The sequence below is a fragment of the Podarcis melisellensis genome (assembly GCF_964234715.1).
Source record: "Podarcis melisellensis genome assembly, chromosome: 7".
In the NCBI taxonomy this organism is placed as follows: Eukaryota; Metazoa; Chordata; class Lepidosauria; order Squamata; family Lacertidae; genus Podarcis; species Podarcis melisellensis.
The window spans coordinates 57,784,099-57,809,917 of record NC_138539.1 but is presented as its reverse complement, the minus strand read 5'-3'; the positions used below and the strand labels follow the sequence as shown (position 1 = coordinate 57,809,917).

Sequence of the window (25,819 nt, the reverse complement as noted above, 5' to 3'; positions counted from 1 at the left end):
GTAGTGTTCACATGATGTCATTGGCATCAAAATGCCAGCCCATATATCCTCCATTTAATCCAGATTGACCCTTTCTGCGGTAAAATGATGTGTACAAAAATACACATACTAGGATAAGGTAAGCATTAAAATGCATATATTGGGAAAATGTGCAAAAATGTACTTAGTGGGCAAAATTGCATACAAACCTACATTAAGAGAAAGTCACCTTAAAATGCTGATGAATTTTCATGAGGAGTTTAAAAAATATTGTAAATCTGTGTGGACAATATTGTAAACTGAATTGAAGACTGGGAAAAAGAAAAACTGAGAGAAAGCAAAATATAAAATGATAACAATATAAAACAAAACAAAATGTAAGAGAAGAGGTTCAAACACATTATTTAACTAAGCTGTCATATATATGTATAAAATTTACAGTGTGTATATGTTAAGGGGAATGCCAATTGAGCAGCAAATGGACATATCAATTGGCCATGGTGCTTGCAATCATTCCACGGAAAGGGAACAGCACCACCACCACCAACAACAATTTTATTATTTATACTCCACCCGTCTGGAACTGTTTACAGCTGAAAGATACACAGTGATGCATACCAAAGACCAAGCATGCTCCAACCATACAGGTCTTCCTCAGTGGTTGAATGAAGTATCAGTTTGTCTCGGTGAATCTGGCCATTTAGCTATTATGCCTGAAAGAAGTGGTGAAACTACCACTCACTACTCACAACAGTCAAATTGCTGTGAAGAACCAAGTCAAATAATTGTGTCAAAGGGTTATGATTACAGTTAGAGCGCTGGATTCAACTAAGTGGTCCTGCAGAAGCAGGCACGAGAACTTCAGCTATCCAAATGGGACTCCCCCCACCTTCTATTCCCCACCGTACCCCACCCCAAACTGTTGTGGGTTGGTGTCAGAAGAAATAAGACTAGTTAATTAGCATAGGTTCATTCATTTCAATGGGTATACTCTGAGTTCAATGTAGCTTGAATGTAGACTTAGCTGAATGTAGTTTGTGGCATCTTCTAATATTCTTTTTATAAACATCAACTACGATTACTGCTTGTCACATAGGTTTGCTCAATCCTAATGGATTAAACCATTTTGTCCAGAATTCAGATCTTTGCTATATGAAGCTGTGTTAGGTAAGACATCCCTTCCTCTTACTCTTTCGGTGACCTCTTTCAGATATTGCAGAGGCTCTTAAATCCTATATCCTTCGCTGCACAGGAATGCTATATTTAGAATCACTACACATAAGCATATCTATATCCTGTTCTGTTCTACCCTTGAACACTTACAAGAGACTTCCTCTGATTTGTCACTGTTGAGTGCCTTCAAACAGATGCAAGCTATTTTGGACATTTTTGAAATATATATTTGTACAGCTTGACAGTATTCCTGTACACTTCATTTTCCTTTTGACGTGTTCCCAGAGATACGACCCCCCCACCCTGTATATTCAGAAAGGCAAACTCTGATCATTTCTACATTGCTAGTTACTCCCCTACAGAGTACCTAGAAGTCAACTAGTTAATTTGCACCAGCTTTCCATGACACTAGTGCACTAGAAATATTGTTTGGGTAATGTCTATGAGTGGGGAAAAGCACTTCACAGTGGGTGAATAAGGCCACCGTAACTTTCAATTGGGTTTATATATCCGAAGGCCAGATTACCAGTATAATCCCATGTATAATATTCCCATTGCACTGTGGTTAGTTTTAGTGGAACTCACTTCCATGTTGGTGTCTCTTGGCTTACAGAGGCCTTTCATCTGTGGCATATTACTCCAAATGAGCTGCTTTCCTGCCCTGTGAGAAGTCTCATCTAAGAAGCTGCTCCAGTTACAATAGGTAAGATGTGATGGCCCCCAGTTTGGATGGCCTTAAAAGAGGATGAGAAACATTCATGAGGCTATAAGGGCCAAGAGCCACAGTGGCTATGCTCTGTCTCCACTGTAGGAGAGCACTGTTCCTCTCATGTCCTGCTTGTGGGCCTCCCATAGGTTGGCCACTGCAAGAGCGCTGAACCAGATGGACCTTTGGTCTGACCCAGCAATGTTCTCCTTAGGGTGTTAAGTTCCTCAGCTGCTGCATAGATTTTTTTAAAAAGTCAAATTGATAAGATAACCAGCATTTTTTTCCTGCTCTTCTCACGCATAGCTGCCACAATGACAGGAAGTGCATTGTGCCATTTGCTCTCTCTCTGTGTTCTTTGCACCTTTAGCCATCTCGCACTCATTAGTGAGTCTCTTGAGGTGGTCTACTTAACACCTCATTAAAAATATGCCTGGATGATCTCTTCTCTCTCTGTTCTTCACATGTCAACAAGTCATTTTCTGCCCTAGCCGCTCTTCCTACCCCCTTTGCACATGCAGCTCTTAGCAGCCTAATATTTGTCAATCATCAGGTGTATTATCGGGCATGATTTCCTTACCCTGTTGTCATTAACAATCTCCTCTGCAAGATTTCGCGCTGTGTTCTTATTCCTGTTGAAGGAACATTTCTATTAACTGTTAGACTTGGGAAGAGTAAGAGTGTTATTCAGGCAGTCTGAATTATGCGGAGGCCTTTCTTTGCAATAAATACATTTGAGCTTCTTTGTAATGGAAGGATCATAAACATATTCCCAAGCATTTTTAATTCTGCACAAACTAAGTTCACTTCTCTCTGTAGGAACGTTTGCCTGTCATTCAGTTTCAATCTTTCAACACCCACTGCCTTTCCGGGACCCACAAACATTAGCCTGGGTTCTTCAAGTATCAATTTCCCATGCAGGGAAGGGTTGAGACCCAGTAATCCCATAGGAAAATGATGCTACTTGCTACAAGGTGTACTGGTGAGGGCCTGCAAGATGAATCCAGGCTGTAATGGAGGAATAAGTGAGCGAAGACTGGAATTGTAAACGTCACTTGACTGTGGCACCTGCCAGAACTGATAGCTGCAACAACTATCAGACCACCCATTTAGCTCTGCTGCATAAAATGGGCCCGGAAGCATGTTATCCCATTCCTTGCATGTTTGGTACCTACCACAGATTCCCAGACAGTGTTAAACAACAACAGTTGCATGACAATTTGGCCTGCTATAAGACGCATGCACTAAAACACTTTTTCACATGGAACCTTATTCTGTTCATGGGTCAAATTTGAATCCCACAAGGCACCTCAGGGGAAGAGATATAGCTCAGTGGTAGATCATCCACTTTGCATGTAGAAATTCCCAGGTTCAAACACAGCATCTTCAGGTAGGGCTATGAGAGATGCTGGTACCCTGACATCCTGGAGAACCACTCCCAGCCACTATAGTTAGTGACTGAGTTAGATGGACCAGTGATGCGACTCAGTAGAAGACAACTTTCCATGCTCTTGTCTGTACGAAGGGAAGAGGGTACACTTTCTGCTACAAAGTTTACAGTCTGATTGCAGGCCCTTTACACTGCACTTCCACCCTGCTGAAATACTTTAAACATTCCTTCTCCCACATTATAAGTTGAATACTTAGAAAGAGAACGGGCTTGGTCAAGTATAACATCTGGACTTTATCCATCGCTGCTTAAACTGGGCCTACCTGTGCATGTTAGCAGTGAATCTTCAAAGAAAACTGCCCATAGTTAATTTTTGCGGTAACTTCCAGCTGGAATTGGTTATTGTTCAATGGTTAGCTTTTTAAAAAAGAAAAAAGAAAAGTGAAAGAATTGCATTCAGAGTGTCTGATTGCTACAGTTTCTGCATCATTAATTATGCCAGAATAAGCAGCTCACTCCTAGGCCTGTATCACAGCAAGAGGATAATGAAAAGGAAAACATTAGCATAGCAAACGTCTACTGGACTGTGCTTTCTATCCCTTTCACTATCTTGCTTGAAAGTGGAAGCTACAAAGTGTTGCTGTTGCCACCATCTCCGATTAATGGCACCCATTATTCATGGGAGGGCAGCTGAGGTCAGTTCCATGGGCTTTGTGCTGAGAACCTCACTATTCATCCTTTATAGTCTTCTGGATTGTGAGCTGTGGCAAATGGATTAAGGGAAGAGTCTACGAGCCTGTTCCTTCTCACTGAGATATAGATTTGACCTTCAGTTGTCCTTGTTTTTATTGTATGATTTTATGTGTGCTTCAGATAAGATTTTTTTTTTTTAAGCAGGCTTCGAAAACAGCACAGCACTTTGGTTTGGTTTTTGCTTTGAAATCCTAAGCATGTGGTTAAGCGAGGGTAGCTGGTCACAAGTTTCTGATGCTATTTTCTGAATACAGAGTCTCTCCCCCTCTCCACTGTTTTAGTAATCAGATGAACTGATAGTTGAACTCCACCATAGCAAACTCCAAGGATTGGGAGGCAACTTTGTTTATTGCATGCTGTTCCTTGGCCAAAGGGCAGAAATAAAAAGTCAGACATGTATGTCAGGTTGACCACTGGAAGAATTTATTGTTTAACCCAAAAGTACCGGCAGAGGAAAACCATTAATGTGAAAGCTGTCAAAACTTAGATGAAGCTTGGAGCCATTAGGATGACCGAGCCTCTTCCTGGGAAACGGGGGAAGCACCTCTGTCTTTCCCTTTCCCTGGCCCCTGCGACAGAGGCTTTGGGCTGCATTCATCACCTTCAAAGGTGGCTTAGAGGGATACCTACCTGCCCTGCACATAACAGAAGGGGGGCAAACCCAAATGCTAGTCTTGTCCCCATGACACAGAACCAAGTCTTGCAGGGCCTTTGGCAGGTCCAAAAGAAATATACAATTACCAACACTGTAGAGGTCTATCCCAGCATGCCAATACAGTTCAACTCTTGTATGGCAAATATCTGTGTGGTTGGTGACCACCACCCCCCTTCATAATTGAGCAGGACCAGCTGAATTTCCCAAGTAACCCTATTAATACACATAGAGTCCAAATATTAAACCATGTGAGGCAAAATGTCATAACAAACAATAGGGGTGTCAGGCCAATGCTATCGGATAACCTCAAAATCCCTGGAGGCCCGCAGATTAAGGAGTTTTCTCTTCAGAAGCCCAGTATCATTACCTCCAAGGGGAATGACCAACATGTGCAGAACATGCTGCACCACATCTTACTGAAACAAGCCAGGTGGGAGCCAATTGCACTGTATTTCCCATTGACCCAGCAACTGCGTTGTAGCCCACTGGCTAAGACCCAACTGGGTCCCAAAGCATATCCTTGCTCAAAGGATCATACCACAGCCATAGATAAGGACGTGCACCCATCCATCAACCTGTGACACAAAACAGAGCTGAATAAACTGCCTAGGATAGGCCTGATATATTATTTATTTTCTGTGCGCAGATATGGGTTGTTTTGGTTTTAGGAGAATAAACACAGCCTCTGCTCACATTCTGAAGCAGTACAATCCAAACCACTTGATCCACTTCAAATCCATTTTGACATGGATCAAACTAGAAGTGAGAGGAAAACCAGACACACTGGTTTATGTGTTTTCCCCATTCATCCCCAAGGCAAAGTGGGCAGGAGGGGTCTCATTTGCATGCCAAAAGTCTGTCCTGTCTCCTACCTTGTCACTTCCTCTACATTTTGTTGCTGTAGGTTAGGGATTGGAGATCTTTTCTGGACAACTTGTTGGATCTTGAGCTCCCCAATGGGTCACTTTGATGGGTACACAGGTCCCCCACTTGTCAGTCACCTAACATCACTATGACATCTGGTGACCAGTTCAAAGGGGATTGCTATCAACGCCAACCAGCTGTTTGGCACCGAAAGTGAGCCTCTTTGAAGACATGCTTTCAGCACCAGCCAGCTGATTGGCAATGACAGCACACCTTCAAAGCAGCTCGGTCCGAGCCTTGCTTTGTCTGACTGCAGGTGCTGCTTGTATTTTTCCTCTGCAGACTGGCAAAACTGACCATATTGACCAGATGGAAACCTCCTCGGCTTCAGCAAGGCGGTCACATCACCTTCAGCAATGTGATATGCTTTCAGAACACAACTCACCACATTTTGGGAAAGTGTCGTGGTTGGAATGAGTGGGGATTCTGGAATAGTCACATGACTAGACTTGTTTAGCTTGCAGATCTGTGTTGCATGGTATGGAAATAGTTGACTGAATCATCTGTATTTTAAAAAGCGGTAGAACACACAAAATGAGAGAACCTGTTGCTGCAATCAATGTGTTGTTTCTCACTATTACTATTAATTGAGAAAAGGGATTCACCTTCTTTTTAGATTCTGCCTCCACTTTGCTCTGTTTTATGCTGTTACTAGCACTGATAGTGTGTACTTGATATGCTTTACACAATCAATTTTAAGGAATAGCTAGTGCCCCACAGTGGAGAAATACATATGTACCCAGTATAGGGTTTCCAATGATTCTGAGACTAAACTATAGGCAACTACAGCTAGCTAGTTGGACTACATGCTGATTTGCAATATTGAAATAAGATATTTCAGTGATTGTTTGTTGAGGTTTTTGAATAATGCATTCTTACATAATGCATAAGAATTACATAATTATGCTCAGGTCATCAAATGGGAACTTCTAATAAAAATTGTATATACCGTTGGATGCCAGTGATAAAGTCTTTTGACTTTGGCATTTAAGAGCATAAACTTGGCTACTAGGGTCATACTATTAAGAGAAAATAATTTACCCCATAAATATATAGGTTCTTTCTTTTACATAATGAAAGGACATGATCATACGGATGCTCAAGGATGTCATTTCCGGCATACCACCCTAATTTGGACTTCCAGCAGTGACAGCAACTTTTGGCACATTTTTAAAGGGAAAGGCATGGGAACAAATCTGGTGCAAATCTCTTTCAGATGTAAGAGTGGACTAGTCAAACTGTGCACTTGGGCAAGTCATCAGCCATCAGTTTTATCTGCTTTTTAAGATAATAGCAGAGGTGAGTGAAATAAGAATTACACAGTTGTAATTCTATAGAAATGGCAAATAGTAAAAAAAAGCAAAAAAAAAAAAAAAAAGGAAAACCAATTCCACTTAGACTTATTTTTGACTAACGGTTCAATCCTGTGCATGTCTACTCAGAAATAATGCCCACTGAGTTCATGTAAGTGTATATAGGACTGACACGGCAACGTCTTGAAGATTAGAGTGGGGGAGACTAGACTGGAGAGTTTGGTTTGTTTCTCTTCAACTTTCTTGTGCAGCAATAGCATTTGTAAAGGCTGCGCCCAACACCAAAGCAGTTTAATTAAAAAATTTCCTTATGTTCCTAAGCTGCAGGGTATTCCTCCCTCCCCATGTTTGTTAATAAAGAACTCATTTTACAAGGTCAGGATTATGAAAGCAGTCCTGGCTTCTCTCTTATCTGCTGCAGAGCTTCAAGCAAATGCATGTCAACTATTTGCCTGGCATGCATGCTCTGAATAATCCTGGAATGCACTTATATTTGATATCACAAATGCACATCCATGGGAAAATGAGTTTCAGTCTCAAGGTCAAAATAATTAAGAAATAGCTGGGAGATATGAAGAGGTCTCTGTGTTTACAATGGTACAGTATGCTCCAGCCTTTGGGCAACCTGGTGCCCTACAGGTGATACGGAGTACAATACCCATCATGCTCAGCATGGCTGAGGATGAGCCCTGTAGTCCAAAACATCTCAATATCACAAGGTTGAGGTTATACCCTTTTCTCAGCCTTGATGTTTGGAAGTCTGTTTGGGGATGCCAAAATTCCATGCTTCTTACAGATGTGTAATGGTAATGCAAATGTCTGTTTTACACTGGACAAGGGAGCTGGGATCAAAGAAGGGAAGGACAACAATGATGATGATAGTGTACTTAATCCTTTCTCTGCCCTCTGTTTCCTCACTCCAAATCTCCCCTTTCCAGCATTCACAGATATGAAGTTCAATTGCTGCAAGTCATACAACTAGTATGCACAGAAGCGCTGTCTGCAGGTTTAATGGCTATGTGGATATTTGGGGCAGAGACCCAAGCCTGTTCCCCCATTGCATTCATTTTACATGAACGAATGCATGAACGGTCTGATTGCCTCCACTGAGCAAGATGAAATTGTGAGACCACCTGATGATTCCCCCTTCCAATATTTCCTCATAAAATGTTGCTTCTTTATATTACACGAGGCATTTCAGGCTGCCCACCGAAAGCCTTCCCAACTCGGCTCTAATAATCTCTCCAAGAAAAGGATTCAGGAGTTGAGACCTTTTGGGGCTCAATTTACCCTGAAATTTGTTCTGAGTTTTCAATATTGATGTTACCACTATACAGGTTGACCTTAAGCTCTTGAAATGCCTTTCTGCGCCATCCTGAGAAAGTCATGTTGCTTTCTCTTCCTTTTTATTCATTCCACCACAGCTGCAAGCTGAGTTGCACAATGTCCTCATTGAGACCCTTAGTTTCTTTCTATCTCTACTAAAGGATGTTAGTACAACTTTTCCCCAAAGTATTTTGTTGCCTGAGGCAAATAACAAGAGGCTACTCCCACACCTCAGTCCTATGCACAAAACACATTGGCTCTTGAATCTGGCAGTGGGATAGCAGTCTCCACTCCACCAGACGAGGTGGGCTAATTTAGGGGCAGCAGGGCAGACCATGCCATACAACACAGACAAAGGGCCAAGGAACTCATCAAGAACAGCCACTGCCTTGCAGCATATTCCTGCTGAAACACAGGAGGCCCCATCAGTATTAGCATTCCACCGGCTCTTGAAGATGCACCTTTTAAAACAAGCACTTCCTTCATCTCCTGACTTGAATTTCCTGCTTTGGTTATTGCTTTAACTGTTTACCACTGTTATGCTGTTTTAATGGGCTTGCTTATTAATGAACTTTTAAACGTAATTGTTTTGCTATATGTTTTAGTTGTGGGTAGCTGCCTTTTTACAATTGGTTTTATACTTATTACTGTGCTGTTGGCTTTTATTTGTTTGTGAACCACCTTGGTATTTCTTCTTGAAATAAAAGGAAGTATATAAATTATTCTAGCAATGACAATCCACCTGAGGCTGCTGCCTTACTCTGTCTAGTGCATGCATGAGGAATTTGTGACCTGTGGTCCAAATGAAGCCCAGCAGGCAATTTCACCTCAGACATCCCCCTCCCCCAAATGTAATGGCAGGGTCAGCCCTGGCTATCTGTAATGACATAGCTTGAAATAAAAACAACAGTTTGGGTACCATATGCCTCTTTATCAATCATGTTTACAAAGGAAGAGATGTTGTTAGTAGAGTCTGTTTGGGGATATACTGAGCAAGAATTTGCAATTGCTGCTCCTTGAGAAGTGGCTTCACAATAAATTGTGCCTAATTCACCCCTCATTTTTATTTGAAAGGCACAGAGTGGGATGATGTGCTTAGAGACCTTTGGGTGCTTCAGGTTGGTTGCTTCTTTACCTTTCACCTGAAGGGAAAGCCATGCTCACAGTGGAAATAGCTACCGGATGGTGGTGAGTCTCTATTTTACTCAAATTTCATATCTCCTTGGGTATGGTTTCAAAAGCAGCTGTCCAAGGTTGAGGGTCTAGATGGAAATTTGGAGCCAGTGTATGGAGTTTATAATAGTGGGACAGTTGACAGTATTAAAAATGCATGACCAAGATGCTTTAGCAGTACGCATTAGTGCATTCAGCTTTGAAAGTGAAATGGATAAATCTGCAGGCCAGTGGTTGTGAGCTGTTGTGTTGTCTTGCTTTTAAAATGTTTAGTCTAAAGCATTTTACATGATCCTTCCATAGTGAATGTACTTCTCAAAATTACAACCCAAGCCTCCTTGTTCAAAGGACATTATTTAGGAAACCCACTCTGCTGTACTCAAAGAAGGACATAGTGAAGGAAAAGAATTGGGGAGCCCCTTGTGGGGATATATTTTATTCTGCACCCCACTCAAAATGAGGGGAAATAGATTGCTAAAATGCTACATACTGGTTGAAAGAAAGACAATAATCATGTGTCCACTAACATCTCTGTTTTGAGAGATGTCACACACACATTTGTGTGTGTATGTTTTTCATGTATTTCAAAGGCATTCAGCCTCACTGCAATTAAATTCTGAAACTGGCATTTGATGTGAAAAATTTGTGAAGATGATCTGGTAATGTAAAACTGTTGTACACTGACTTTATAAAGGAGTCTGGAAAGAGAAAGGGTGGTACTGAAATGACTGTTATATTAATAAGTTAGAAAAGTGAGACAGCCAGATCCTAGAATATAGCATTAAATTTCCCAATAATAGCATCACATGGTATACTTATGTCATTATATAATAGATTACACCATGCCACTTTTTTGTTTATATTGGTGGGAGTGATGTCAGAAGTTGACGTGTGCATTGTTCATGTATAAAACACTGAATCGAACACTCCTTTGTAATTACACTGCTCCAAGTGCAGCAAGGATAACAATTTGCATATTTTAATCTGGAGGTGAGGCACCTCTGTCAGTGTAACAGCTTGGCCCAGGTCAGAAAAGAGAAATAGAGTAGAGGCAAATAATTGAAAAGGCAATTCACAGGAAAATGAAATTTGTCTCATTGTCACTTAAGGTTGTCTTCCCATCTGTCTGGAGGAAGAAAGTCAATTTGCGAATGAAAGAGGCAGGCCAGTCTGCTCTGGGGCGAGGACCAAAGGATAATTTCCTTTTTAATAAAAAGTAGCAATAATGTATGGAGAGAACAGGGAACAAGGACAGAGCTCACACTCTGGCCCCTTCTGAGGGAGATAGCAGGTGTCCTTTGAGGATCCCATATAACAGAGGTCCAGAGTTTATCTTCAAAGACAAAACAAGGCCTAGAGGACAAGAAACACTTAATGAAATAATTCTTTATGACATATGGACATTGAAAGCAAGAGGGCAGAAGTGGATTTGCAACAAAATTGAAAGTTTCTCATTTGAAACAGCTGCAGCAGCAGCCTGGTATCTCTGCCTTCCTTATAAGGTCTTTCTGACAAGAGTATAATTGAAAGCTTTTTCTCTTCCTTCCCGAACTTGCCAGCATATATCTCTCTCTCTCTCTCTCTCTCTCTCTCTCTCTCTCTCTCTCTCTCTCTCTCTCTCTCTCTCTGTACTTATCTTTTTTACATCAGACTGAGATGTCATTGTTTTGGGATTAGGGCAAGGAAAGAGAAAGTAAGCTTTTCATCTTGTATCTAGTTTCACTCTCTGGGCACTAAGGGAAGAACTTTATAAAGTCCACTTGGAATCAGTGAGAGAAGAAGAAGAGTTTGGATTTGATATCCCGCTTTATCTCTACCCGAAGGAGTCTCAAAGCGGCTAACATTCTCCTTTCCCTTCCTCCCCCACAACAAACACTCTGTGAGGTGAGTGGGGCTGAGAGACTTCAGAGAAGTGTGACTAGCCCAAGGTCACCCAGCAGCTGCATATGGAGGAGCGGGGAATCGAACCCGGTTCACCAGATTACGAGTCCACCACTCTTAACCGCTACACCACACTGGCTTCAGAGACTGAAGCATGCTGAGTATCTGTCTGGAGTCACAAATTCATAGAACGAGTTGGAAAGGGGCCCCAAGGGCCATCTAGTCCAACCGCCTGCAATGCAGGAACCAACAACGAAAGAATCCCTGACATCCAACCTCTGTTCAACAACCTCCAGTGAAGGGGGTCCATCACCTTCAACGCTACTGTTGAACAGCTGCTAGCAATGCCTGCACATTCATGGGGTGTAGGACTCTTGATAGCTACTAGCCGTGTTGGCCATGCTCTGCCTGCCTGATCAGAGGCAGTAATGCTTCTGAATACCAGTTGCTGGAAACCACAGGAAGGAAGAGTGTTTTTGTGGTCAGGTTCTGCTTGAGGGGTTCCCACAGGCAGCTGGGTGGCCACAATGAAAATGCTGTACTAGATGAGGCATTTTCCTGATCCAGAAGGCTCTTATATGCATACGAGCTGAGTTTTTAAATCAGATAAGCAAGTGGTCATTTGTCAGTTAATCCGTATGTGTTTAAATTGTGCTGTCTTTGTGGCTTTCATTAGCAACCCCTTTTAGCGCAATGAAGGCAAGAGTTCTTCTTTGTGTGGTTGTCTGATCTTGGTTACAGGATGCTGGGAGTGGGTTGCCCTCTCTTCCAGTAGGTAGGTTCTTCTGCTCATGCCCAGCTAGCAAATAAGTCCCATCATTCAAAGGACAACACTTTGAAAGCATGCAGAATTCTGCTTCCCTTCAGGCAAGATTTTAAAAACTCAGCAATGAAGACAAAAAGAAGAGAAGAAATTAAAAACGCAGAAATTACTACTTACAGAAAGCCTGAATGATTCCAGTGCTAGACATTCTAAATAGCACTCTTTGCTTCAATATATTTGGGGGGGTGGGCTTTTTTTTTCAGAAAAAGAGGTGGAACGGTTAATTTGAATTACAAAAAAGTCCTGATAACCCTCCACACATCCATTTACCTGTGAACAAAAAGATTCACACAGAGAAAATGGGATTTGGGACTATTTGATAAATTACTGCAGACTACTTGAATATTCCATTAGCAAAATAATAGCTCGTTATGGAACCCAGAAGAATGTAGTCTAATTATGACAGCACCATCCCTCCCCCACTAAGGGGTAAGAGGAATGCAAATGTTAGAACTGATAGCTATTTAAAAACTGCTTGCTGATAAGCTAGAAAACAAATGGAGGAGGGGGCTTATAAGATCTGCAGCGTTCACAGAGTTTTATTCAATGCTACTCCCCCCCCCCCATTGGTGAGTATATTCTAGCTAACTGAAGTTCACACATGCATTACGCATTCCATTTATCCCTTTCTTCAAATATGTGCACACGAGTGTACTCCAGTCATTCCCAGCCTGCTGTGCTCTGGAAATTTGGCACTAATGCCCTCTATCTCTGATCACTGGCCATGCTGGCTGGGAGCTGATGGGAGACCTGGGAACAGCTGCCTAGAGGCTAGAAGCATATATGATTGTGTGTCCAGGGCACTGTGGAAGTTGCTGTAAGTGGGTGCTTTTGTCAATTAAGTATCATGTGCCTTCCTTGTCACCAGACCACTACCCCTTTTGACAGTCCTGGATCGCTCCAGGTGGATCGAATCTGATCCATGGCAATTTGGGGCTGCCTCAAGGTGATCTAGCCAAATTAGCCTGAAACAGTCTGATTTAGTTTAGGGTCTAAATGGCCTGATCTAGTGCACTTTACTTTTGATCGTGCTTTTGTTAACAGTGTTGATCTCAGAACAGAATTTGGCAGGTGATTTTGCAAAAGAAGCTCAACAGCCCTATTGTACACAGTGTTTGGTCAGAAAAGTGTGAATTTTGAAGGGTAACTGCATTTCGGTTCATATATTGCTTTGGGAGATGTGATTAGACTGGAAACGGCACATTCCTACTGTAACCTGAAAATATAATTATTTCTACTTTTGAAAATTTGGATAGTCCTGGAAAGTAACATTATGAAATGGTTAACAGATTATGCAACAGCAATTTGGACACCAGTCTAATTCATGCTTCCTAGAAAGGGTTTTCGAGAAATACTTGAAAAAGCAGCTCTACATCAATATTATAAATGATATGCATTGCAGCACATAACATGTCAATTTCCTGGAGCATAAATAGAAATGTCCAATATGATGAGTTAATGAATATGTAACAAATTGCCCTTCTGTTGCTCCCTGGGAAAAAATAGTCATATTTCTTCCAACCTGCAAGGATTTTAAGTTTCTTCTGTGAGGTGCCAGAATGTTAAATGTGACATTCAATAAACCACCTAGGAGAAGCTAAACACTGCTAATCAAGCCATTTAATCTTTTAAAGTTAAGAGCTTCTGTGGGAGAATAGAATGTGTAATTAATAACTCAAGCTGGGAAAGTATGGCAGATTTCCCCCCCCCATTAAAAAAAAGATCTAGATGTAGTGTATGGTTTTTTTTAAAATTGGATGAAAACTTCCAATATTATGACATATAGAACATATTCTCAGCAACTGGAATTCTACTATGGCGTCATCACTGCAGATACTGGAGTTATTCAACGACACTTAAAATCACTTCCGTGTTCTGCATTTCTGAACACTCCTCCCAGTTTTCAAAGTGAAACAAGAAGCTATTGCAAAGGAAAGTTGCAATAGCTTTTCTTCTTCCTTTCGAATGGAAAGGGATTTCTTGAAGATGAGCCCACCCAGAGAATGCACAGAAAACAACAACTGTAATACAATACGGTTTATAGAGGGGAAAGGAAAATCCTACAGGAGGCCTGGCAGCAGCACCATAGCCAAGGTAGGGTGGGTGTTGGAGCTACCATCTGAAGCAAATGGCTTCACCTCACCTTGTTCATGGGGCCACCTCTGTAGAACACCTCTTCTGGTCCCCTTGCAGTTCAGATTCATGAGCAGAAGCTTTCCCAAATCAACACTTGCAACTGATTATTGCATAAATAAGGACCCCAAGCTAGGGTAGCCAATATGGTGCCTTCCAGATGTTGTTGGCCAATAGGTATGATGGGCGTTGTATTCCAACAACTTCCGGAATTCCAACTACCCCTGGCTTAAATAGAGGCTGCTCCCCACTCTCTTGAGTATAGCTCAGCAGAGGAAGTGCTTTTGTTGCAGGAAATATAACATACTTTTGTTTGGAATGATTTTCCTTTTTTTCTTTTTAAGCACAAATGAAGCAAATGTCTGAATTAAAACATGGAGGAGTGTAGATTTTTAGACTTTGAGCGCCACAGACACTGACACCGTGGAAAGGAATCTGTCTATTGCTGGTAAGCAGTGTTAGGAACTGCAGACAATGGTATGTTAATCAAAATATTTATTACTCCTTGTGCTGCTACGGTGGTCCACAGTCTCTTTAACTATCTAGGCAACAACACGTAGCTGACAACAATGTGCTGTACAAGACAAGTCTGATTACAATAGTAATAATAAAATGACTCAAGATAGGAGGCCAGACATACACAGAAGGTGATTCATAACTCAAGCATAATTCTACCAGTAACTGTAAATGTTGTGATCGTTTTTAGGCAGCGCAGGGGGTACTGGAGATTATAGACATTGTATAATGTGTCTGATCCAAACCCCACTGACATCAGTGGAAACCATCTAATTATTCCAGTGGCTTTTAGGCCACAAATGCATAGCATAGATGTTTCTATTTCCTTCCGCCCTCTATAGGCTTACTTGAAATGAATTTGTTTTCAAGTCAAATATACAATAACAGCTGTTTAGATTATTTCCGCATGGGTGAGGGAAATAAAAGTTTAATTTTATTTAATAAAATAAAATGTATTAAATTTATTTATTAAATGAAATGAAATTCTATGTATTTACTTGGTGTCCAAAATACACTGCATCTTTTGATTTTGATTTTTTTTGCCTTTTTTAAATAAAGGGGTAAGCAGAAAACCACTATTCTTCTCCCCCAATGATTCCACAAAATAAATAACACACAAACACATTAAAGGCAAATGATTTATGGTACTTGAGTGCAAAATGGTGCCTGAAAGCTCCAGTAGAAGGACGTTAATAAATTAGCCCACAACCATCACCAGCCAGCTGGAAATAAACTGGGCCACTGCTGGGGAACCCAAGAGAAACAGGAGACATGGAAGTAAGTAGCTTTGGGCTACCCACATAGGAAGCAGTGGGGCAAGACAACCCATAGCAGTGGGTTACCCATAGCACTCTTCAGCAGTGAATCATTCACTCCTTTTTGGAACATTCCTGGTGTGAGAAAATCCAGACTGAAAGAAGGGAAGGAAGTGGTTTGGTGGAAAACATGATATAGACAATGAAGAATTTAATGGGGGTGCCAGAAGCTTACTATCCACATCCAATGACAGTATGGATTAGCCCTAAGTCCTGTCTGAAGAGGTACATCTCTTTGCATGTCCCTAATCTTCTAACATTCAGCTTTGTTGGATGACCCACCCCCCAGGCCCTGTATTATGAGAAAGGGAAATTTCTCTATCTACTTTCTATATAAAAGGTAAAGGGACCCCTGACCATTAGGTCCAGTCGTGGCCGACTCTGGGGTTGCAGCGCTCATCTCGCTTTATTGGCCGAGGGAGCCGGCGTACAGCTTCCGGGTCATGTGACCGCTTCTAGCAAACCAGAGCAGTGCATGGAAATGCCGTTTACCTTCCCACCGGAGTGGTACCTATTTATCTACTTGCACTTTGACGTGCTTTCGAACTGCTAGGTTGGCAGGAGCAGGGACCGAGCAACGGGAGCTCACCCCGTCATGGGGATTCAAACCATTGACCTTCTGATTGGCAAGTCCTAGGCTCTGTGGTTTAACCTGCCACGCCACCCGCATCCCCTACTTTCTATATACTGTGCATAATTTTTGTACATAGTTTTATGTCATCCCTTGCTTGCCTTTTTTTTCTAAACTAAAAAGCTGAAATGTTGTAACTTCTCACTTCCAGCCCCATGCTCATTTTGACTGACGTTTTCTGACGCTCTTCCAGTTCTACAATATTCTTTTTTTTTTTTTAGTTGTAGCAATCACACAGCACAGAGGTTTGTTTAATGGCTTTATGATATTGGCAGCTTTATTTTCAATCTCTTTCCTAATGATCCCTGACATGGACATCACAGCTGTCACAACCTGGGTCAACATCTTCATCATCCTACCTACTATGACTCCAAGTTCTCATTGTCTGGTCAGTCAAGTTCCTATGTGTTTATATGAACTTAGAATTTTTTGCTCTGATGTGCATCACTGAATCATTGCTTACACTCAACTATGTTCACCATTTTTAATGATTGTTATTTACTCAGGTAAAGAGTAAATAACCCCCAGTTTGTCTTACAACCCTGAATAATTTGATGATGTTTGACTCCTTTTGTATCAGTTCCATTCACAGGCTCTGGTTTTGTTCAAGTCACTCCCCCTTAAACAATCCTGGCTGCAGATCTTAGTTTTTGGCCATTATAAGCATGCGTTACATGAGGGGCAGCCAACATAGTGCCTTCCAGTTTTTTTGATTTTTTTTTTGTCTATTAAATTTGTATGCCGCCCTTCATCCGAAGATCACAGAGCAGTCCACAACACAAAAATACCAAATGAAAACACAAAATGTATAATAAAACAAAAGCAAAGCAAAACAATAACCCCCATTAACTGGTCATGCTTCCTTTAGCTGACATTTTGTGTATGAGGAGTTAAGTCTGACCGTCTCATGAACCCTCAGCCATATCTTCAAGTTTTAGAAAAGTATGGCAATCTTTCCTTCTTCCCGTTCACTGCCGCATGTCTCTGCCCTTGACAGATCTGCCTGGACCAGCCTGGAAAAACTTCAGTACTGAAAGAAAAGATGTTATTCACAGTATTCCTGGCTAAGCCAGAGTGTTTCCTTTTATAAACATTTGAGCTGAAAGCATGAGGTGCAATACTGGGAGCCTTGTATTTGTTGCCTATGTATTCAGGATCTTCTCTGAAACGGGCAGATGCCATTTTTCTGTTTCAGCTAAGTACCTGGCTGTAAGCTGCAGGGCACATTCTTGGCTTTCTCTAATGAAGTCAGCAAAAGTTCAATTCTCTGCCGTTCTTCCCTGTACCCATTTACCTGGGAATTTTCACTGAGTAAAATCTCCTTCCATTCTAGTCCACGCTGAATGCCTTGCAACTAGGGACAGACAGACCCTTTCTCCATTTTTAAAATCGCTTCTCCACATCTCTGCAGCTATTCAATTAAAAAAACACCAACCTCATGAAAATTCTTCAGCGTTTTAGTGCAAAGTTCTCTTAACACATTTTTTACACACATTTTTGTGTGCGATTTAGACAAATATGCACACTTCTTCCAAATAATTTCTCCCTGTAGGGGAAACATTTCTGCATGTTTTTATTATTATTATTTTACTAATTCGTGCATCTATAATATGCATACCCTAATACATGCAATTTTGCACACATTACTTAGTTGGAGAATTACACTGCAAAATCCAGAGAACTGCAAATCTGGAAAGAGGGCTAGGTTCCGGTTCAGGCACTGTTTCAGAAAGTGCAAATTTAAATGTGAACAGAGTTGAATTTCTTCCCCACTCCTAATTGCAGCCAATTGTAAAACCATCGCATAGCTGCCTGTTGGTGCAAATTGATATTTATGCATTTTTAAAAATCCCTTTCGTTACAGGCGGATGGGTGAGATCTGCAAAGACTGCCATCAGAAAACAGCTTATTGCAAGCCTTCCTAAATCAGAAGCAACCGCTAGTCTAGAACCCTTCCCTGTTTAGGGAAGTTTTTAATGTTTGATTCTGTTTTTAATATTCTGTTGGGAGCCACCCAAAGTGGCTGGGGAAATAGTAAGTAAGTAAGTAAGTAAGTAAGTAAGTAAGTAAGTAAGTAGTGACTAGATGGATGCCTCTGGGAAGCAGGCAAGCAAAACCTGAAGACAGTAGCCCTTTCCCATTTTATGTCACCAACCTCTGCTTCTGAATGTAGAGGCTCCATTATTGAAATACTTTATTGTCACTTGTACAACTTGTATACAGTGAGATTACACCAGCACCCCCACTCATCTCTCTTAGTCTTAATTCCCCTCGTTTACTGACGCACACCCACCAAACCCGAAAGTCAGTTGCCCTGTTATTATCTTTTAATTCAGCAGCCTAACAGCCCACGGATAGAAGCTGTTCTTTACCCTGTTGGGGCGACTAATCATGTTTCTATATGTTCTGTCTGAGGGCAGGAGATCAAGAAAGTGCTGGCCAGGGTGTGAATCATCCCTGAGAATTTTCCTCACTCTCCTGAGGCAACGTTCTTCCGCGAAGTCATCCAGCGGATTCACGGGACAGCCCATAATATCTTGTGCTGTATTCACCAACCTCTGTAGGCACTTCCTATCTGTTGATGTCAAACCAGCGTACCACACCGTGATGCAGTATGAAAGTACACTTTCTATTGTGGACTGGTAGAAGGACATCATCAAATGTTGATTGACATCGTTCTTTCGCAATACTCTGAGGAGATGGAGTCTCTGTTGGGCTTTCTTAACCAGCTGGGTTGTATTGATTTTCCAAGTAAGGTCTTCGCTGAGATAAACTCCTAGGAATTTAAAGGAAGAGACTCTCTCCACACAGCCCTCCCTGATATACAGTGGGGCTAGTTCTCCTCTCTTTCTGCGAAAGCCCAACACTATCTCCTTTGTCTTTATGAAGCTATTGTAATCATGGATTTTGTCCAGCCCTTTAAAAAAGCCACCTAGAAGGCTAGTGGTCATTACCACACCCTGAGGCAGAGGATTCCTAAGTTAATCACACATTGTGTGAAAGACGACCCCCTCTTGCCTGTTCCGGACCTACTGCCAATACAATCGTTTTGGGTGAAACTGGAGATGGATGCACTCAACCCACATCTGGGGCTGCATAGAGGAGAATGGATGTGAAACGGTTCTTCCTCTCCCTCAAATACATACTTCATTCATGAAACTGTTCTATACTGAGCAACCTGGTCCATGTTCTGGCAATGGCTAGCAGAGACACACACTGTTTGGAGAAGCAGAAAATGCTTGGTGCGGAGAAGGCAAGAAGTTGGCAGGAAAATGGGACAGTCCAGAGGGAAAACCCTGTGTGTGGCATCCTCAGTGACAAAGGGCTGCAGCAGATTTGGGCGCACTAAGGCAGAAATTGGCTTAGTGGTTAGAGTGTAGGACTATGGCCTAGGAGACCAGGATTCAAATCCTCACTCAGCCATAAAGATTAGTAGGTGACCTGGGGCCAGTCACAATCTCTCAGTCTAACCTACTTCACAGGGTTAGGATAAAAATGGGAGGGGGGAAGGTAACCACACGCACCACCTTGAACGCCTTGGAAGAAAGGTGAGCTATAAATGTAATAATATAATTTGAAAAATAGATTGGCATTTCTATGGCTATCTGTTTCCGAAATAATCTTCTGTGTAAAATATATTTTTATTGGGGTTTACATAACAAATTTAAATTCAAACTTTAAACATCAAGGTCATCATTTAGGATTCCCTCCACCCTTCCATGGTTACCATTATCAATCTTTTTTCTCCAACTGCTTCCCTTATTTTCTCCATTTTTTTAAAAAAAGAATAATCCATTTTTACCATAGTTTTTCGTACATTACAAGCATTACTCAAATCCCACCAATGTTTTTAGTTGTTTACAGTGTTCTCTTAAGTACCTTATGATTTCCCTCCATTCTTTCTTGAAATTCTTCTCTTACTGTTTTCTGATTTTCCCAGTCAATTTCGCCATTTCGGCATAGTCCATCATCTTCATCAGCCATTCATCTCCGAAATCATCTTCTGACCAATGATGTTACTCTGGTTTGGAGATGCCATTCCAAACATTGTACCTGATTGCAAAAGGTGCTGGGAATCTGTGCCTGACTTGCAGAAGCCCACATGACACCTGCTGGCTTCCAATAGACTTCCCGGGTGCATCAGGTCTGCAGGTCTCGATCTGTACCTTTCAAATCGTGCCTGCAGGTCTTAAAATTTCAACGTCGCCTTTTATTACATCTAGTTTATTTAGCACCGGTTGTCAGTTTATTAAAGATCCAAGAGAGGGCTGTGATTTATTATTGAAATTCTGCTGCAATTACTTCAGCTCTCATCAGCATTACAATTAAGTTCAATACTGAATACTTTAATGTTATTAGGATATTAATGACTATTAAATGCTGGCCAGCATAATCTGTTATTAAATTAAGCAATAGGCCATGGCTGACTGACTGCTATAATGGATACAGTCACATCTCAAGTGTACAGGGAGACATAATGATAGAGATATTTGAGGGAAAGGAATTAAAATCTGGCTAAGTTTAAGAAGCTGATGGCATTCATTATACACTGGGACAATATAATTGAGGTGACTTTGCATTTCCATTTGTGTGAGAACTAGGTTGTACATAGAGATATACACATATGTACAAGCATTGCACACAAGAGCCCTTTGTGTACTGTACTTAGTCTTCTGTTCTTTCTTTGGAGAAAGGTGTTCCTCTAATGTTTGTAATTTCTGCAGCTAATCCTCAGTTTTCTAAAAACTTAATATCACATTCTAATTTCATGATCAGTGACACTGATATAAATCTCCCATCCAAACATCTGTTTAGAAAAAAATTCCAACAATTTCCTCAAATCCTGAGAATCACATCCTTAGTTTTTGGAAAAATCCAAACTCTTCCCCTGAATTATTACTCACAGAAGGTGAAAATATCCTGAAGCAAAGTGTTCATGAAAATATTTTGAGGATCAACAATGCTCTGAAAGCGTAGGGGTTGCTTTCCTGAGACTTCCGGGTATAGGGTGGTGAATAACAATAACAATAATAATAATTATATAGCTATGTTGAATTAAAATTTCACTATTCAGGAAGAATGTATACATTAGTTTTGTTGAATCACGCTATTGGAATTTAGGCTCTTCACCACCACCATATATCTGTTCTGCATACAATGGTAAACTGGGCCAGTCAAAATCATTTTCCTACCTGAGACTGAACAGCCAATGGCACCCCTTTCCCCCACAAATCAAGGTGCAATAACTGGGCCAAGATACCTTGGCACCTGAGGCAGGAAACCCCCAAAGCACATCTATGCTTTCCTGTCACCAGTCACCTGTCAGTAAAAACACAACAATAATAAATTAAATATACCTGCTGCTCTTTTGCTATATGCAAAATATTCCAACTGAGGTGGCCACCTCACTTTACCTAAACCTAAGGCAGTGTCTTGAAAGATCCACAGTGTATGTTCTTGGCTATGGCTAAAATCCCCTGTGTGCCTGATTCAAGAGTAGCTTCTACACTGGCACACTGACCTCCAATTTAGGTAGATTTACAGGTCAATAGGCTCTCCCTCCCCATTTTCTCTTGCTCATGACAGAAGTTGCTTTGGCGTGGTAGGGGATGGCAGGATGTTCTTTTTGCAAGGCTGAAGTAATATGGGAATCAGTGGGGCCTACCCAGTGCTTTTTTTCTGGGGGGACGCAGGGGTACACATATCTCTAAACATTTTGTGAATCTAAGTTTGGCCTCATTGAGGGGCAGTATTCAATATGAGTAGGAAAATGAGAGTACCCCTAAATTTTTTTTTAGAAAAAAAGCACTGGGCTTGCCCCTCTTGCTTTTTCTGTTAACCCATCCAATTTTAGAAGAGTGTAGGGCACGCTTCAACTAAAACATCAGGGGGCAACGCTTTTGGCATTAATAAAAGTATCTCCCTCTGCCTTTCAGAAAATAACCCTTGTACAGAAATGGATTGACCTGGGCATGAATTTCATGGACGTTCTAGAAATGCTTTAATAAACCATTTGTTGTAGGAAAACAGAGCATTAAGGTCACCTCCTCGTGACTTTCCACCCCTCCAAAAATGGTTGTGTGAATTTCCTTTTAGGGCAAACATTGTCTAGTTAAATATTTGCTATTGAATAGAATGGGCAAGACTTTTAGCTGGGCTTTGGTTATCTTTCTTGAGTAAATAGCACAATCTCATGTACACTTGCTCAAAAGCAATCCACTGTGTATCTAATAATAAGTGTGTACAGGACTACAGAACAGAGTGATGGGGAGTTGTGGTTTATGGCTTTTAGAGAAATGCATATTGTACATAATTTGTAGGAACAATCTTTTATGTAGGTGAGACGTCCCCATGTTCTTACCTACAAATAGATTGGCCTCCACTTACTTAATACCCAGTTGCAAACCATTTAGGATGCTGACTTGCTACGATTTCCCATCTGCAAACATAAAAAGTCATTTTGTAAAGAAATAACACCCATGTGTAACATGCCATAATAGATTTTTGCCAGTAGCCTTGCAAAAAAAAAAAAGGAAATAGGAAACTTCAGCACTCTGAATCCCATTCTGTAGGGTTCCCATCTCTTATGGAGCATGAACTAGCAAAGTATTGCAGTCATGGTCAAAGCCAAAATGAATCCAACTCTCTGTGTTTTGTAATCACCCCGGTCACCTTTGTGGAAGGTTTCGACTTTCCTCTGTTTGTTCAGATGAAGTGGGGGGATCTCTTATGGCAGTGCAACTTTTACATTAACATGTAATATTGGGTATATCCACAGGCAGCTGGCTGAGTGCTATTTAAGCTGGGTGCTGAACTAGCCGCAGACACTGACAGGCAGTAGTTAAGCTGCTCTTATCTTTTTTCCTCCATGTCACCGATAATGATACTGTAATTCTCTGCAAAGTGGAATCCTTTGGCTGTGTTTTGACAGCATGCTTGTTATTCCAGTGGCCTGCACTGTTCTCTATGTCATTTCCGTTGGAGAGTTCTCTGCTCTCCCATCCTTTCGTTCCTATTTCAAGATTTTTGGAAGCAAGTCCTCCCATCCTCCGCTTCATAGTTTCTTTTTGTTGTTTCCCCAGCCCCACCCCGCTAGTGGGTATTGTTCACCTTAAATAAGATCTGCAAACAGCCTATTTAGCTCTTGAATATTATAGCCCATTTAGCACTGTTCTTCTGATTGGGGGAGTGGGGTATCCTGACAGTCACTTCCTAGTGTCTTTCTTCATTTCCTGTGTTTAGATTGAGGGGATTTGTTTTCCAGATCTTTTCTGGAAAATCACATACGTTCCCCTCTGCAGCCCGTCAAACCATTAATTCTCGAAATTAGCAGTTATGTCTTTAAATGCTTTTGCATTGTTTACCCAGAAAATAGAAGAGGCCTCCTATTCCCTTATCTTTCCTTTTCTTAAGATTATGTTGACTGTCTTCAGCAAGTTTTCACATTCTGGCCATAATAAATGGGACCCTGGTTCACTAAGCTTTCTCTGCTCACACTTCATTAGTTACAAATTTGGCATGGTTCAAGTGTTTCGACTTTTCAGGAAACTGGAACGTCCCCCTCCTAATCTGTAGGAAGAATATAAGTGATGGAATTTAATTACTACAAAATGTACTCCCCTGCCGTCTTCTATGTGGCCACATTTCTACAAACCAGTGTTTTCTAATTTATATTTCCATCTCTGTGAACTTAGCAAGATATCCATATATGCATGAAGAGCAGCAGTCAATGTAATTACAGCAGCAATTCTGATAAGCACATAGCTATGCTGTTTAGTAATAGTAAGTATTTAGCAAAAGCAGCAGTTTTGCTGTTAATTATGTTTTCTAAAAGGCCATAAGAATAAGAACATCCATTCTGAGTCCTTTCCACCCAGTGTTATGATTTTTGACAGTTGGCACATTTAGATGTTTCTGGAAATTTATAGCATGGGAATAACTCAAAAAGTTCATTCCTTGCCATCCTTTGGCAACTCAAGGCATTAAAAAGCCTTCCAAATTAGGATGGATGTCCTAAATAAACACTCTACATATCTCTCTTCCTCGAATTCATTCATTTATCCAAAATGATTTATGGATTGTCTTTCATTGCAGTTTACAAAGTAAAACCACTCCAAATAAATAATAAAATATACAAGTGCAATAGAACCGGTGCTAAGGATGGGTGCCTGGTGACGTTTACATCAACAGGCAAGTTTTTAACAGGCAGCGGAACACCTGGGAGGTTATTCCACAATGAAGGGGCCACCACAGAGAAGGCTCTCCTTTGGATCACCACAAATTGTACTTCTCCTGGGTGCAGCATGACTGGAAAGGCCTCTTCTGATGAGCTCAGTGAGTGGGCTAGTCTCTCAGATAGCCTGGTTCTAAAGCTGCTCAGAACTTGTAAGTCAATAGCAACATCAGAGTTGGCACAATAGTGAATGGACAGTGCAATTCCTTCAGCGCTGGTGCAAAGTAGGATACTCAACTGAGCATCCCAGCTGCTGTGTTTTGTATCAGCTGCAGCTTTCAAATCAACCTCAAGACACCCCCCTTTTCTAGTCTTTAAATGTTCTCCTCCAAGCCATGACACCCATTCTTGGTCTAGTAATGTTGGACATATTGTGACTGACATGGTTGCTGGGAAACAAAATAATGCAGTGGCTATAATCCTGCACCTATGTCACTTAGGCACACTTGAATTCTATTGCCTTTAAAGATTGCAATGTGCAAATGGATGAAATAATTAGTGATAGGAAAGACAATCCATTTTATTAATACATCCCAGAATGCTTGTTCTCTTTTGGGAATGATCATGTGTGGGCTATTTGCACTTTAAAGGACATGCACTCATTTTCCTTGTCAGTTTCAGAAAGACACAAAACAGGAGTTTGGCTGCAGGCTAGCTTGGGTTGTTTGCTTTGCCCTGCATCCCATCATACAGGAGTTGGAGGTCGATGTCATTTTTCAAGGTCATGGTACCAGAGCACTGTGTGAGTCCCCCAGTTCCCCCTGCCTTAGCATAAAAATAAAGAAAAAGAAACAACCCACTTGTATTGCAACTGTGCAATGGACATAAAGGATCAGTGTTAATAATAAACCTATTCCTTTTGGAATCCATAGTGGCGAAATTCTGTTTTTGAGATGCTTAATGCTCAAGCAGTGAAGAATTATGGACAGTAAATTGCAGGGCTTTAAGAGTGATGTAAGAAAGTGAGTGCAATCTTCAATGTGCCTTTTTAACTGCTACTACTCATACAACTGCTAATAATGTTTTTGTAATCAGAGCTGGCCCCAGAACATCCAAAGTCAGATTGGCCAGGGGCATCATTCCAAATTTTCATAACTGCCAAATACAAAACTGAGCAAGACTGAAGATTAAATTGGGGAAAATTCACATGCATAATTGTTTTCTTTCTTTCTTTCTTTCTTTCTTTCTTTCTTTCTTTCTTTCTTTCTTTCTTTCTTTCTTTCTTTCTTTCCATAATTGTTACTATAATGTTACGAATGCTCAACAAATAGCCATTCCTTTTTTTCAGCAAAGAGAATTTGTGCCTTTGCCATGTACACAAACACAACTGTGATGGAGAATAAGTGGCCTGACTGGAGGCAGAGACAGAGAGAGAGATGCAATCCTGAAATTTCT

The 25,819-nt window shown here is 41.1% G+C and overlaps 1 long non-coding RNA gene across 1 annotated transcript; it reads left to right on the top strand.

Moving 5' to 3' along the window:
* The first annotated feature begins 1,073 nt into the window (after positions 1 to 1,073).
* On the top strand, positions 1,074 to 9,449 carry LOC309374415. Its single transcript, XR_014170576.1, has 3 exons — positions 1,074 to 1,146; positions 1,766 to 1,855; positions 9,294 to 9,449. It is a non-coding gene; the product is annotated as an uncharacterized lncRNA (long non-coding RNA).
* The last annotated feature ends 16,370 nt before the right edge of the window (positions 9,450 to 25,819 follow it).